The sequence below is a fragment of the Babylonia areolata genome, chromosome 1 (genome assembly GCF_041734735.1).
Source record: "Babylonia areolata isolate BAREFJ2019XMU chromosome 1, ASM4173473v1, whole genome shotgun sequence".
In the NCBI taxonomy this organism is placed as follows: domain Eukaryota; kingdom Metazoa; phylum Mollusca; class Gastropoda; order Neogastropoda; family Buccinidae; genus Babylonia; species Babylonia areolata.
The window spans coordinates 16733769-16748768 of NC_134876.1; the positions used below are offsets into that span (position 1 = coordinate 16733769).

The 15000-nt window shown below is 39.6% G+C and overlaps 1 protein-coding gene and 1 long non-coding RNA gene across 17 annotated transcripts in view; one reads left to right on the plus strand and one right to left on the minus strand.

Moving 5' to 3' along the window:
• LOC143280146 (uncharacterized) overlaps window positions 1-15000 on the plus strand; it is a 108225-nt gene that overhangs the window by 73444 nt on the left and 19781 nt on the right. The window lies entirely within an intron of this gene.
• The window catches only part of LOC143280002 (uncharacterized), a 28073-nt gene that overhangs the window by 9508 nt on the left and 3565 nt on the right, over window positions 1-15000 (minus strand). The window contains exon 1 of one of the 7 annotated variants that reach the window (XM_076584492.1): window positions 14834-15000. This exon is cut by the window's right edge and continues 844 nt beyond it. The exons of 1 other annotated variant lie outside the window; for it this stretch is intronic. The gene's annotated coding sequence lies outside the window, so the exon portion shown is untranslated. Of the gene's footprint in view, window positions 1-3658; window positions 3819-5284; window positions 5363-14799 lie in introns of those variants that run through there. 5 more of the 7 variants (XM_076584484.1, XM_076584457.1, XM_076584476.1 and 2 more) reach the window with 5 other exon arrangements.

A 15000-nucleotide genomic window follows, 5' to 3' on the forward strand; every position in this document is an offset into this window, starting at 1 on the left:
GGAGGGGGAAGGGGAGGAACAGAAATAGTATCATTTCCACTGAGCAACAAAAAGACAACAACAACAACAACAAAAAACAAAAAAAAAACCTGAAGTGTCCACTCCAAAAATCTTCTGATTGGCTCAGTGGGGAAAAATAATGTTCTTCGGCACCAACTTCATCTTGATATTCATTTACTGATATATTTGTTTCTTTATTTACATAACGGTTTGTTTATTGATCACCCTCGTAGTCAGAGAGTCGAAACAAAACCCGCACGGTTGATTTCCATTCAAACTCAGTGCATTATTAGATAGACAGAGAGAGGGAGAGAGAGAGAGGGGGGGTGGGGGGTGGGGGGGCTGAGTTAGGGGCGAGGAGAGAGAGTAATATTTATTTCAATGTTTCTACATGGGGTGAGAGAGTGAGTGAGAGTGAGTGAGTGAGTGAGTGAGTGAGAGAGAGAGTGACAGAGAATGAATGAATGAATGAATGAATGAATGAATGAATCTTTATTTTCCAACGGTGGAGATATTAGCACACTGGCCGACTGGCATATCTGCCGCTTTTATTTATTTATTTTAGAGAAAGACATACAGACATGCACACATATACATATCTTATACTCATTACAAGTATAAGGATAACGCAGCGTCGATCTGATGAGCACATCGTCGCCTATAATTCTGTTCACGAAACGAGAGCAATTAACAAACTACACGAACAAAAATCTACATTTTTTTTACATCCATCTGAATCACATGATTCGGGTGAAATATTTGCAGTACAGAGAAGAAATGATGAAATAAAAAACAACACAACAACAACAAAAACAACAAAAAACAACAATAATACCAAGAAATGAAAAGGGGGCAAATAAGGAGACAGGTAACAGGGATATGGACATGTGGACAGGTAAAAGGGATGTGGACAGATGGACAGGTGACAGGGATATGGACAGATGGACGGGTGATAGGGATATGGACAGGTGACAGGGATATGGACAGATGAAAGGGATGTGGACAGATGGACAGGTGACAGGGATATGGACAGATGGACGGGTGATAGGGATATGGACAGGTGACAGGGATATGGACAGATGGACGGGTGATAGGGATATGGACAGGTGACAGGGATGTGGACAGATGGACAAGTGACAGGGATATGGACAGACGGACAGGTAATAGGGATGTGGACAGGTAACAGGGATATGGACAGGTGACAGGGATATGGACAGGTGATAGGGATATGAACAGATGGACAGGTGGCAGGGATATGGACAGATGGACAGGTAACAGGAATGTGGACAGATGGACAGGTAACAAGAATGTGGATTGGTGACAGGGATGTGGACAAATGGACAGGTGACAGGGATATGGACAGGTGGACAGGTAACAGGGATGTGGACAGGTAACAGGGATATGGACAGGTGACAGGGATATGAACAGATGGGCAGGTGGCAGGGATATGGACAGATGGACAGGTAACAAGGATGTGGACAGGTGACAGGGGTGTGGACAGATGGACAGGTAACAAGGATGTGAACAGATGACAGGGATGTGGACAGATGGACAGGTAACAAGGATGTGGACAGATGACAGGGATGTGGACAGATGGACAGGTAACAAGAATGTGGACAGATGGACAGGTGACAGGGATATGGACAGATGGACAGGTAACAGGAATGTGGACAGATGGACAGGTGACAGGGATATGGACAGATGAACAGGTAACAGGGATGTGGAGAGGTGGGCAGGCAACAGGGATATGGACAGGTGACAGGGATATGGACAGGTGACAGGGATATGAACAGATGGACAGGTGGCAGGGATATGGACAGATGAACAGGTAACAGGGATGTGGAGAGGTGGACAGGCAACAGGGATATGGACAGGTGACAGGGATATGGACAGGTGACAGGGATATGAACAGATGGACAGGTGGCAGGGATATGAACAGATGGACAGGTGGCAGGGATATGGACCGATGGACAGGTAACAAGAATGTGGACAAGTGACAGGGGTGTGGACAGATGGACAGGTAACAAGGATGTGAACAGATGGACAGATGACAGGGATGTGGACAGATGGACAGGTAACAAGGATGTGGACAGGTGACAGGGGTGTGGGCAGATGGACAGGTAACAAGGATGTGAACAAATGGACAGATGACAGGGATATGGACAGATGGACAGGTAACAGGGATGTGGACAGATGGACAGGTAACAAGGATGTGGACAGGTGACAGGGGTATGGACAGATGGACAGGTAACAGGGATGTGGACAGATGGACAGGTAACAAGAATGTGGATAGGTGACAGGGATGTGGACAGATGGACAGGTAACAGGGATGTGGACAGGTGGACAGGTGACAGGGATGTGGACAGGTGACAGGGATGTGGATAGATGGACAGGTGACAGGGATGTGGACAGGTGGACAGGTGACAGGGATGTGGACGGATGGACAGGTGACAGGGATGTGGACAGGTGACAGGGATGTGGACAGATGGACAGGTGACAGGGATGTGGACAGGTGGACAGGTGACAGGGATGTGGACGGATGGACAGGTGACAGGGATGTGGACAGGTGGACAGGTAACAGGGATGTGGACAGGTGGACAGGTAACAGGGAGGTGGACAGGTAACAGGGATGTGGACAGGTGACAGGGATGTGGACAGGTAACAGGGATGTGGATAGATGGACAGGTGACAGGGATGTGGACGGATGGACAGGTAACAGGGATGTGGACAGATGGACAGGTGACAGGGATGTGGACAGGTGGACAGGTGACAGGGATGTGGACAGATGGACAGGTGACAGGGATGTGGACAGATGGACAGGTGACAGGGATGTGGACAGATGGACACATCATGTGCGGGAAGGGGGAATGTCAGGGGTGCGCTGTGTGTGTGTGTGTGTGTGTGTGTGTGTGTGTGTCTGTGTCTGTGTCTGTGTGTCTCTGTGTGTGTGAGAGAGAGAGAGAGAGAGAGAGAGAGAGAGAGAAGAAATGAGGGAGAGAGAGACAGAGACAGAGAGAGACAGACAATGAGAGAGAAACAGACAGCGAAAGACACAGACACACACACACACACACACACACACACACACAGAGTAATCAATCTAGTTAGTTTGTTAAAAGTCGATTCCGTCAAAAGCCATTATATCATCGCCAATAAAATTTGATTCATCATCAAACGTTATAAACACAATTTAAGTGCACTCTGTTGTGAAGTTCTGAACAGCAGCAACACAGGATAATTGCATCAGCAATTAACAACAATAATGACAACAATAATGTTAAGTTTATAAACCATAATCTCCTTGGTGTTGTAATGAATAATAGAAAATAGGACCGACGCTCACCTTAAAAAAAAAAAAAAAATCAACAATAACTCTTAAGGGTCCAGGAATTCAGCTCGGAATACACTTCAGGCACTTTTGATTCCAAACTGAGATAAAAATCACACTGACATTTATATTTCTTTTTCATGATACCCAACCACAACACACAAGTACGGCCACTCCTTTCACTGCCTCTGTTGAGGGCTGACAGGCGGACTCAAGTTTACGCTTTGAAATCTCAGGAAAGTTAACAAACATGCCCATCGAACCAGTCCCACAAAAATGAAAACACCCGTTTAACTTATTATTATTATTATTTTATCAAGGGACACCCACCTGTCAAGACGGCAGATGAAGATGATAATCAATAATAGTTATTACAGAAAACGGTCTACTCTGTCACAACTGCAGAAGCTGCAAGTGGTAAGTCCCCGGCTTGGTATTAGAACACCGCCTGTGGTTAACCACGAATCGTAAGGGAGACAACTATTTACAGCCAAAACCTTGAGCGCAAATCTCAGAGGCGCGATGACTGGTAATTTTTTCGTGGACACCCACACATACGCACAATCGCATGCACACAGATTCGCGCAGCATTTTGAACGTGCATACATATTATCATTATTTATTATTATTATTTTTTTAATGCCAGCATTTCGTGGAAAAGTTACCTGTTTTACTTCAAGTGCCTGCAGTCAATGAATTCGTATTTTCGTATTTCTCTTTTCATCACAACAGATTTCTCTGTGTGAAATTCCGGCTGCTTTCCCCAGGGAGAGCGTGTCGCTACATTACAGCCCCACCCATTTTTATTTTTATTTTATTTTATTTTATTATTATTTTTTTTTTGCTGCGTGCGGTTTTATTTGTTTTTCCAATTGAAATGGGTTTTTGTACAGAATTCATTGCCAGGAACACAACCCTTTTGTTGCCTTGGGTTCAGTCTTACGTGCGCTGAGTGCATGCTGCACACGGGACCTCGGTTTATCGTCTCATCCGAATGACTAGCGTCCAGACCACCACTCAAGGTCTAGCGGAGGGGGAGAAAATATCGGCGGCTGAACCATGATTCGAACCAGTGCGCTCAGATTCTCTCGCTTCCTATGCGCTACCTCTAGGCCATCACTCCATCCGTGATGTGGCGCATAACACGATGACAATGACAAGAAGAAGAAAAAGAATGAAAGGAAAGAAAGTCAGAAAACAATCATCCACTGATAGGTTTCGGAATTCTAGAAAATGGATAAACGACGTGTACAAATAACCATCCAGAGGATCACACTGTATTTAGAAACAATTAATAGGTCACCCAACCATCTGATGATGTAAAATATGCGCGCGCGTGTGTGTGTGTCATCCACCTAACTTCATTTTTTAGTCTCTCTCTCTCTCCCCCCCCACCCCCTTTGTTTACGTTACTGTCTCCCCTTCGAGGGCTGGATGACCCCCCCCCCCCCCCGCCCCCCATTATTTTGCTTACTCTATTACCTCCAGAAAATAAAATTTATTCAGTTCAATTCAGTTTATTTCAATTTAATTCAATTCTCTCTCTCTCTCTCTCTCTCTCTCTCTCGCTCTCTGTGTGATATGTATACATATTGATATGTCTCTCAATCAATCTCTTTCTGTCACCCATTGTTGGTAACTGTGACCACCACCAGCAGCAACAACAACAATAATAATAATAATAATAATAACAATAACAACAATAACAATAATGATAACAATAATGATAATGTACAATTTTTCAGTGGTTATACTGCGGCTCTGACCGTTTTCAACGAAAACACTTATTACAAATAAGAAACAGGAATATGACAAAAAATAAAAATAAAATAAAATAAAATAGATAGACAGACACCACTCGGAAACCAGTTAAACAGTGTAAACATCGCTCACGACTCAGCACAACCTCTCTCAAAACTCACTCCGATGGTAAAAATGTTGAGATAAAAAACTCACTAAAATTACAACTCACACAGCTCTTTCACCTCACCAGCAATTTCTTTGTCGCTCCAGTGTAGATGGCTGAACCTTCTAGACTGTGAAAGGGAAAGCCCCTGGGGAATTTTTTTTTGTATGTAGCGGGCAAAGGGTAGTAACTCTACTGGATCGTAACCTATTCGTGCCACGATTAGTTTCCCTTTATAGGCTAGTTTATCTGATCACTTATTTATTCATTTGTTTGTTTGTTGATTGTTTAATCAAGTATTTTATTATTTTTATCTATTTATCTAATCATGTGTTCATTTTCTATCTGTATAGTACTTTTTTCATTCTCAATGGAAATGTGGTTTCAGGCCGAATTCATAAAATGGGATTACATGTGCACAGACAGAAAAAGAATGAAAGGAAAGAAAGTCAGAAAACAATCATCCATTGATAGGTTTCGGAATTCTAGAAAATGGATAAACGACGTGTGCAAATAACCATCCAGAGGATCACACCAGCCATCTGATGATGTAAAATAAGCGCGCGCGTGTGTGTGTGTCATCCACCTAACTTCATTTTTTAGTCTCTCTCTCTCTCTCTCTCTCTCTCTCTCTCTCTCTCTCTCTCTCTCTCTCCCACCCCCTTTGTTTACGTTACTGTCTCCCCTTCGAGGGCTGGATGAACCCCCCCCCCACCCTACCCCCATTATTTTGCTTTCTCTATTACCTTCAGAAAATAAAATTTATTCAGTTCAATCCAGTTCATTTCAATTCAATTCAATTTTCTCTCTTTCTCTCATTTTCTGTATGTATATGGTGCCATGTTATCTGAGTATTTCTTAAAATAGCTTTAAACCTTCTGTCCCTCTCTTATGACGAGCCTGAAGGCAAATATCTGTGCATGGTTGTGTTTTTGTTTTTGTTTTTTGTTTTTTGTTTTTTCTTTTCTTCTTCTTCAGAAATTAAAGGAATTGATTGACCGATTAATTATTTACACAAGGCCCACTGACCAACGAAAATCAAGTTATATGGGAGTGGGGAGTGGGGGATCTCTCTCTCTCTCTTTCTCTCGCTCTCTGTGTGATATGTATACATATTGATATGTCTCTCAATCAATCTCTTTCTGTCACCCATTGTTGGTTACATGTACTGCAAATTGACATTTCAAAGCCAAAGCAGATATTCGCCAGTCGACTACCTAATTAATGGCTCTATTTCAAATCATAAACTTGCTTCTGATTCTGATTGTGATAATCTGCATTGATTGCTCGAGTCAAATTCGCTTTGGCTCAGTGTTAATCAATTGCTGGAGTCATGATCCGTTCCACTCGCATCCGGAATAGATAATCGTTAACACTTTGACGTGTTCCTGTAACACGCACATTCACTGAACAATTAGGTTCAGTGCGTAAACTGTGACCACCACCAGCAGCAACAACAACAATAATAATAATAACAACAATAACAATAATGATAATAATAATGATAATGTACAATTTTTCAGTGGTTACACTGCGGCTCTGACCGTTTTCAACGAAAACACTTATTATAAATAAGAAACAGGAATATGACAAAAAATAAAAATAAAATAAAATAAAATAAATAGACAGACACCACTCGGAAACCAGTTAAACAGTGTAAACATCGCTCACGACTCAGCACAACCTCTCTCAAAACTCACTCCGATGGTAAAAATGTTGAGATGAAAAACTCACTAAAATTACAACTCACACAGCTCTTTCACCTCACCAGCAATTTCTTTGTCGCTCCAGTGTAGATGGCTGAACCTTCTAGACTGTGAAAGGGAAAGCCCCTGGGGAATTTTTTTTTGTATGTAGCGGGCAAAGGGTAGTAACTCTACTGGATCGTAACCTATTCGTGCCAAGATTAGTTTCCCTTTATAGGCTAGTTTATCTGATCACTTATTTATTCATTTGTTTGTTTGTTGATTGTTTAATCAAGTATTTTATTATTTTTATCTATTTATCTAATCATGTGTTCATTTTCTATCCGTATAGTACTTTTTTCATTCTCAATGGAAATGTGGTTTCAGGCCGAATTCATAAAATGGGATTACATGTGCACAGACAGAAAAAGAATGAAAGGAAAGAAAGTCAGAAAACAATCATCCACTGACAGGTTTCGGAATTCTAGAAAATGGATAAACGACGTGTGCAAATAACCATCCAGAGGATCACACCAGCCATCTGATGATGTAAAATATTCGCGCGTGTGTGTGTGTGTCATCCACCTAACTTCATTTTTTAGTCTCTCTCTCTCTCTCTCTCTCTCTCTCTCTCTCCCCCACCCCCTTTGTTTACGTTACTGTCTCCCCTTCGAGGGCTGGATGAACCCCCCCCCCCCCCCGACCCTACCCCCATTATTTTGCTTACTCTATTACCTTCAGAAAATAAAATTTATTCAGTTCAATCCAGTTCGTTTCAATTCAATTCAATTTTCTCTCTTTCACTCATTTTCTGTATGTATATGGTGCCATGTTATCTGAGTATTTCTTAAAATAGCTTTAAACCTTCTGTCCCTCTCTTATGACGAGCCTGAAGGCAAATATCTGTGCATGGTTGTGTTTTTGTTTTTGTTTTTTGTTTTTTCTTTTCTTCTTCTTCAGAAATTAAAGGAACTGATAGACGGATTAATTATTTACACAAGGCCCACTAACCAACGAAAATCAATTTATATGGGAGTGGGGAGTGGGGGATCTCTCTCTCTCTCTCTCTCTCTGAGCATTAACATTCATAAAAATGCGTCGCAGAAATATGGGGTCTCGATAATGCCGCAATGTATTGTGAGAAAGTCCATTTGTTTATGTTAAAGAAATTTCTGAAAGTATCATTAAAAACTCCAAATGATTTGATATATGGTGAAACAAATAGGTATCCAATACATCTGAACTCAGCTGTGAGGTGCATCAGGTACTGGCTGGAATTAGCACGATTAGATGAATCAAGATTACCCAGAAAAGCTTATAATATGTTGTGTGATTTGGATGTAAGGGGCAAGATTAATTGGGTAACAAAAGTGAGAGTTAAACTCTATGAAATAGGTATGGGATTTGTTTGGCTTAATCAAGGGGTGGGGGATATCAGGATTTATTCGTAGTCTCCGCACCAGACTAATTGATTGTAGATGGCAAGAATGGAATGCTCAAGTGCGAGAAAGTATGTGTATTATCAGATCAACTCTTCACATTGTGTCCCAACGTATTTATCCATGAATTTGGCATATCATTTAAATATGTCATGACAAGATTTAGGTTTGGGCTTTCAGATATTGCAATTCATCATTTTCGATACACACAGCATAGTGATCATGATCTTATTTGTCCATTGTGCACAAATGCAGAAGAAAACGAATCACATTTCATGTTTTGTTGTCCAAAGTTATGTGAACTAAGGTATAATTTCATACCCCAGAAATATTACTCTCAGCCTTCTATGTTTAAACTAGTTTTGCTTATGAGGTCAGGTCGTGAAGAAGAAGTCAGACAGTTTGCAACTTATCTACACAAAGCATTCAAAATCCGGTCATTTAGTTGTTCCTGATTATCAGTCTAGGTATTGTTTTGTTTTATTGTATCATATACTGTATGTCATAATGTTTTCGAGGTAAGTTTACACACCACCCCTTCATAAGGGGCTAAGGCCTTTTTTGAATACACCATCCAAATCCGAATCTCTCTGATATGTATACATATTGATATGTCTCTCAATCAATCTCTTTCTGTCATCCATTGTTGGTAACATGTACTGCAAATTGACATTTTAAAGCCAAAGCAGATATTCGCCAGTCGTCTACCTAATTAATGGCTCTATTTCAAATCATAAACTTGCTTCTGATTCTGATTGTAATAATCTGCATTGATTGCTCGAGTCAAATTCACTTTGGCTCAGTGTTAATCAATTGCTGGAGTCATGATCCGTTCCACTCGCATCCGGAATAGATAATCGTTAACACTTTGACGTGTTCCTGTAACACGCACATTCACTGAACAATTGGGTTCAGTGCGTAAACTGTGACCACCACCAGCAGCAACAACAACAAGAATAATAATAATAATAACAACAATAACAACAATAACAATAATGATAATAATAATGATAATGTACAATTTTTCAGTGGTTACACTGCGGCTCTGACCGTTTTCAACGAAAACACTTATTATAAATAAGAAACAGGAATATGACAAAAAATAAAAATAAAATAAAATAAAATAAATAGACAGACACCACTCGGAAACCAGTTAAACAGTGTAAACATCGCTCACGACTCAGCACAACCTCTCTCAAAACTCACTCCGATGGTAAAAATGTTGAGATGAAAAACTCACTAAAATTACAACTCACACAGCTCTTTCACCTCACCAGCAATTTCTTTGTCGCTCCAGTGTAGATGGCTGAACCTTCTAGACTGTGAAAGGGAAAGCCCCTGGGGAATTTTTTTTTGTATGTAGCGGGCAAAGGGTAGTAACTCTACTGGATCGTAATCTATTCGTGCCACGATTAGTTTCCCTTTATAGGCTAGTTTATCTGATCACTTATTTATTCATTTGTTTGTTTGTTGATTGTTTTATCAAGTATTTTATTATTTTTATCTATTTATCTAATCATGTGTTCATTTTCTATCTGTATAGTACTTTTTTCATTCTCAATGGAAATGTGGTTTCAGGCCGAATTCATAAAATGGGATTACATGTGCACAGACAGAAAAACAATGAAAGGAAAGAAAGTCAGAAAACAATCATCCACTGATAGGTTTCGGAATTCTAGAAAATGGATAAACGACGTGTGCAAATAACCATCCAGAGGATCACACCAGCCATCTGATGATGTAAAATATGCGCGCGCGTGTGTGTGTGTCATCCACCTAACTTCATTTTTAGTCTCTCTCTCTCTCTCCCGCCACCCCCTTTGTTTACGTTACTGTCTCCCCTTCGAGGGCTGGATGAACCCCCCCCCCCCCCTACCCCCATTATTTTGCTTACTCTATTACCTTCAGAAAATAAAATTTATTCAGTTCAATCCAGTTCATTTCAATTCAATTCAATTTTCTCTCTCTCTCTCTCATTTTCTGTATGTATATAGTGCCATGTTATCTGAGTATTTCTTAAAATAGCTTTAAACCTTCTGTCCCTCTCTTATGACGAGCCTGAAGGCAAATATCTGTGCATGGTTGTGTTTTTGTTTTTGTTTTTTGTTTTTTCTTTTCTTCTTCTTAAGAAATTAAAGGAACTGATTGACCGATTAATTATTTACACAAGGCCCACTGACCAACGAAAATCAATTTATATGGGAGTGGGGAGTGGGGGATCTCTCTCTCTTTCTCTCTCTCTCTCTGAGCATTAACATTCATAAAAATGCGGCGCAGAAATATGGGGTCTCGATAATGCTGCAATGTATTGTGAGAAAGTCCATTTGTTTATGTTAAAGAAATTTCTGAAAGTATCAATAAAAACTCCAAATGATTTGATATATGGTGAAACAAATAGGTATCCAATACATCTGAACTCAGCTGTGAGGTGCATCAGGTACTGGCTGAAATTAAACACGATTAGATGAATCAAGATTACCCAGAAAGCTTATAATATGTTGTGTGATTTGGATGTAAGGGGCAAGATTAATTGGGTAACAAAAGTGAGAGTTAAACTCTATGAAATAGGTATGGGATTTGTTTGGCTTAATCAAGGGGTGGGGGATATCTCAGGATTTATTCGTAGTCTCCGCACAGACTAATTGATTGTAGAAGGCAAGAATGGAATGCTCATGTGCAAGGAAGTGATTAGATTTCACGTGTATTATCAGATCAACTCTTTACATTGTGTCCCAACGTATTTATCCATGAATTTGGCAAACATTTAAATATGTCATGACAAGATTTAGGGTTTGGGCTTTCAGATATTGCAATTCATCATTTTCGATACACACAGCATAGTGATCATGATCTTATTTGTCCATTGTGCACAAATGCAGAAGAAAACGAATTACATTTCATGTTTTGCTGTCCAAAGTTATGTGAACTAAGGTATAATTTCATACCCCAGAAATATTACTCTCAGCCTTCTATATTTAAACTAGTTTTGCTTATGACGTCACGTCGTGAAGAAGAAGTCAGTTTGCAACTTATCTACACGAAGCGTTCAAAATCCGGTCATTTAGTTGTTCCTGATTATCAGTCTAGGTATTGTTTTGTTTTATTGTATCATATACTGTATTTCATAATGTTTTCGAAATAAGTTTACACACCACCCCTTCATAAGGGGCTAAGGCCTTTTTCGAATAAACCATCCGAATCCGAATCCGAATCTCTCTCTCTCTGATTTGTATACATATTGATATATCTCTCAATCAATCTCTTTCTGTCCTCCATTGTTGGTAACATGTACTGCAAATTGACATTTCAAAGCCAAAGCAGATATTTGCCAGTCGTCTACCTAATTAATGGCTCTATTTCAAATCATAAACTTGCTTCTGATTTTGATTGTGATAATCTGCATTGATTGCTCGAGTCAAATTCACTTTGGCTCAGTGTTAATCAATTGCTGGAGTCATGATCCGTTCCACTCGCATCCGGAATAGATAATCGTTAACACTTTGACGTGTTCCTGTAACACGCACATTCACTGAACAACTGGGTTCAGTGCGTAAACTGTGACCACCACCAGCAGCAACAACAACAATAATAATAATAATAACAATAACAACAATAACAATAATGATAATAATAATGATAATGTACAATTTTTCAGTGGTTATACTGCGGCTCTGACCGTTTTCAACGAAAACACTTATTATAAATAAGAAACAGGAATATGACCAAAAAAAAAAAAAAAAAAAAAAAAAAATAGATAGACAGGCACCACTCGGAAACCAGTTAAACAGTGTAAACATCGCTCACGACTCAGCACAACCTCTCTCTCAACTCACTCTGATGGTAAAAATGTTGAGATGAAAAACTCACTAAAATTACGACTCACACAGCTCTTTCACCTCACCAGCAATTTCTTTGTCGCTCCGGTGTAGATGGCTGAACCTTCTAGACTGTGAAAGGGAAAGCCCCCGGGGAATTTTTTTTTGTATGTAGCGGGCAAAGGGTAGTAACTCTACTGGATCGTAACCTATTCGTGCCACGATTAGTTTCCCTTTATAGGCTAGTTTATCTGATCACTTATTTATTCATTTGTTTGTTTGTTGATTGTTTAATCAAGTATTTTATTATTTTTATCTATTTATCTAATCATATGTTCATTTTCTATCTGTATAGTACTTTTTTCATTCTCAATGGAAATGTGGTTACAGGCCGAATTCATAAAATGGGATTACATGTGCACAGACAGAAAAACAACGAAAGGAAAGAAAGTCAGAAAACAATCATCCACTGATAGGTTTCGGAATTCTAGAAAATGGATAAACGACGTGTGCAAATAACCATCCAGAGGATCACACTAGCCATCTGATGATGTAAAATATGCGCGCGTGTGTGTGTGTGTCATCCACCTAACTTCATTTTTTAGTCTCTCTCTCTCTCTCTCTCTCTCTCTCTCTCTCTCTCCCCCACCCCCTTTGTTTACGTTACTGTCTCCCCTTCGAGGGCTGGATGAACCCCCCCGCACCCTACCCCCATTATTTTGCTTACTCTATTACCTTCAGAAAATAAAATTTACTCAGTTCAATCCAGTTCATTTCAATTCAATTCAATTTTCTCTCTTTCTCTCATTTTCTGTATGTATATGGTGCCATGTTATCTGAGTATTTCTTAAAATAGCTTTAAACCTTCTGTCCCTCTCTTATGATGAGCTTGAAGGCAAATATCTGTGCATGGTTGTGTTTGTTTTTTCTTTTTTCTTTTCTTCTTCTTAAGAAATGAAAGGAACTGATTGACCGATTGATTATTTACACAAGGCCCACTGACCAACGAAAATCAAGTTATATGGGAGTGGGGAGTGGGGGATCTCTCTCTCTCTCTCTCTTTCTCTCTCTGAGCATTAACATTCATAAAAATGTGGCGCAGAAATATGGGGTCTCGATAATGCTGCAATGTATTGTGAGAAAGTCCATTTGTTTATGTTAAAGAAATTTCTGAAAGTATCAATAAAAACTCCAAATGATTTGATATATGGTGAAACAAATAGGTATCCAATACATCTGAACTCAGCTGAGGTGCATCAGGTACTGGCTGAAATTAACACGATTAGATGAATCAAGATTACCCAGAAAAGCTTATAATATGTTGTGTGATTTGGATGTAAGGGGCAAGATTAATTGGGTAACAAAAGTGAGAGTTAAACTCTATGAAATAGGTATGGGATTTGTTTGGCTTAATCAAGGGGTGGGGGATATCTCAGGATTTATTCGTATCCGCACCAGACTAATTGATTGTAGAAGGCAAGAATGGAATGCTCATGTGCAAGAAAGTGATAGATTTCATGTGTATTATCAGATCAACTCTTTACATTGTGTCCCAACGTATTTATCCATGAATTTGGCAAAACATTTAAATATGTCATGACAAGATTTAGGTTTGGGCTTTCAGATATTGCAATTCATCATTTTCGATACACACAGCATAGTGATCATGATCTTATTTGTCCATTGTGCACAAATGCAGAAGAAAACGAATTACATTTCATGTTTTGTTGTCCAAAGTTCAGTGAACTAAGGTATAATTTCATACCCCAGAAATATTACTCTCAGCCTTCTATGTTTAAACTAGTTTTGCTTATGACGTCACGTCGTGAAGAAGAAGTCAGACAGTTTGCAACTTATCTACACAAAGCATTCAAAATTCGGTCATTTAGTTGTTCCTGATTATCAGTCTAGGTATTGTTTTGTTTTATTGTATCATATACTGTATGTCATAATGTTTTCGAAATAAGTTTACACACCACCCCTTCATAAGGGGCTAAGGCCTTTTTCGAATAAACCATCCGAATCCGAATCTCTCTGATATGTATACATATTGATATGTCTCTCAATCAATCTCTTTCTGTCCTCCATTGTTGGTAACATGTACTGCAAATTGACATTTCAAAGCCAAAGCAGATATTCGCCAGTCGTCTACCTAATTAATGGCTCTATTTCAAATCATAAACTTGCTTCTGATTCTGATTGTGATAATCTGCATTGATTGCTCGAGTCAAATTCGCTTTGGCTCAGTATTAATCAATTGCTGGAGTCATGATCTGTTCCACTTGCATCCGGAATAGATAATCGTTAACACTTTGACGTGTTCCTGTAACACGCACATTCACTGAACAATTAGGTTCAGTGCGTAAACTGTGACCAGCAGCAGCAGCAGCAGCAGCAGCAACAACAACAACAACAAATACAACAACAACAATAATAATAATAATAATGATAACGTACAATTTTTCAGCGGTTATACTGCGGCTCTGACCGCTTTCAACGAAAACACTTATTATAAATAAGAAACAGGAATATGACGAAAAAGAAAATTGGCAGACACCACTCGGAAACCAGTTAAAAACAGTGTAAACATCGCTCACGACTCAGCACAACCTCTCTCTCAACTCACTCCGATGGTAAAAATGTTGAGATGAAAAACTCACACAGCTCTTTCACCTGACCAGTAATTTCTTTGTCGCTCCGGTGTCGACGGCTGAACCTTCTAGACTGAAAGGGAAAGCCCCCGGGGAATTTTTTTTTTTGTATGTAGCGGGCGAAGGGTAGTAACTCTACTGGATCGTAACCTATTCGTGCCACGATTAGTTTCCCT